The 1,824-nt window shown below is 37.9% G+C and overlaps 1 pseudogene; it reads right to left on the reverse strand.

Moving 5' to 3' along the window:
* Positions 1-1,448: 1,448 nt before the first annotated feature.
* On the reverse strand, positions 1,449-1,547 carry LOC121169584 (annotated as a pseudogene).
* Between the last annotated feature and the right edge of the window lie 277 nt (positions 1,548-1,824).

A 1,824-nucleotide genomic window follows, 5' to 3' on the forward strand; every position in this document is an offset into this window, starting at 1 on the left:
GTTTTTTCATCCAGTCTACTAAATCTATGACATTTGATTGATGAGTTTACATTCAGGGTTGATATGAATGAGTGATAATTTGGTTCTGTCATTTTAGGAATGGGTTGTTCATTGATTTAGTCTTCCGTTGTTATTTCACCGGGATGTTCTTTACATTTGCCTTTGGTTTTGGTAGGCACTATTCTTCTTCTCTCAAGATTAAAATCTTTGAGTTTCAGTTGTAGGGCAGGTTTGGAAGAAGCATATTCTTTTAGCTTTTTTTTTTTACTGTGGAAGAATTTTATTTCTTATCTTTCTTGCAATTGTTGATTTTGTATTGTGGCTTTTCATTTAAGGGAAGGTATAGTAACTCTGTAATGAAGGCTATCATATCCAGATGTGAAGATACAATGCAGTATGCATCTCTACTTCCAGACCAAAGATGGACTACCAATGAAACTGTTTACTAAATCTTGACAATAGGATGCTGGACTCTCTGCCATTGTCCATGCCGCAATGATGGACATATGACTGAGTATGAAGAACTGTACTATAGTGATGATATAGGGGAACTTAGTGAGGGGTGGGGAACTAGGGAGGAAATAAGGGAAATCCCAGGGCCTATGGAACTGTATCATAAAATGATAATAATAGAAGTACAATTTAAAAATAAAAGATTTAACTTGATTTCAATGCAAATTCCAAAATGAAGCCAGAGGAAGTTCTGGCTTGTTCCACACCTGAGCTGCTCCAGAAGCATTTCCCTGCAGGCTAGCGCCTAATTCCTTCCATATTCTCTTACCATTCCTAAATCCAATGAGACAATCAGCCAAGCAAAGCATTTATCGGAGTGAAAAACTACATGCATCAGATTTCCTGATGATAAATGATTATGTGTCCACTAAGAATCACTGTTGCTTTAACTGGAAGCTGACAAAAACAATTAAGTTCATTTTTTTTTTACAAGATTGCCTTTCACATGGTAACTATTCTTTATTCAACACATCCTGTCAATTTTAGCCAAATAATAGCATTGCAATAGTGCTGTATTTCTGAAAAAATCGAATTACAGGAAAATGCTGTAAAATATTACTGGAATGTTTCAGTCTCGAGATAATAATAGCTCAGACTTGTGAAAATAATTCTCATGTTTGCGTTTAACTCATCCAATATGAATTCCTCTCCAGTCAAAAATTTTCAGACCAGTTGGATTTCATCTGGAAATAGAAAACACCATGTACAGCGCTAAAAATACACACCCCCTGAAGTTACATCTGCCATCTTCATGAAGCCTTATATCAGCCAATTGATGGGCTTAAATAATATCATCATTGCATTTATCTTCTGTCTTTCTCTCTTGGAAATCTGAATGTTGAGCATCTCCAGAGTTCTGGATTCAATGCTCTCGGTAAAGTCACCTGCACACCAACAGGAGGCCTTTCAAACCTTTTTCTCACTGGGCCATTTTCCTAAATCTTGGGCTCATTTTTGTGTGTCATCCTTCACAGTGGCCATGTGGATCTTCTCTGCATCATTCCAAATTTATATATGTGCCAATGAAGCGAGCAACAGGCTTATGTTTATTAGCCTCCTGGTATTATTATCAACTTAATCTAAGAAAAAAAAAAAGGCAAGCAGCTTTTGGGTTATCCGTGAAAGTCTCGGGTGACAAAAAGAAGGCAAGTGAATTTCTGAAGTAACAGCACGGAGTTCTGATATGAACTTGGGCAGGCAGCTAGTTCAAGGCGAAAGCTACACCGCCCCCGCCTATGTAAGCCTTTCTGCCCACCTGAGGCAAATGACGCTTACCTACTATTACCTGGAACCCGTTGCTTTGCTGTGTGA

Source organism: Ochotona curzoniae, unplaced genomic scaffold (assembly GCF_017591425.1).
Source record: "Ochotona curzoniae isolate NIBS_2020 unplaced genomic scaffold, NIBS_Ocur_1.0 scaffold_1852, whole genome shotgun sequence".
Taxonomy (NCBI): Eukaryota; Metazoa; Chordata; class Mammalia; order Lagomorpha; family Ochotonidae; genus Ochotona; species Ochotona curzoniae.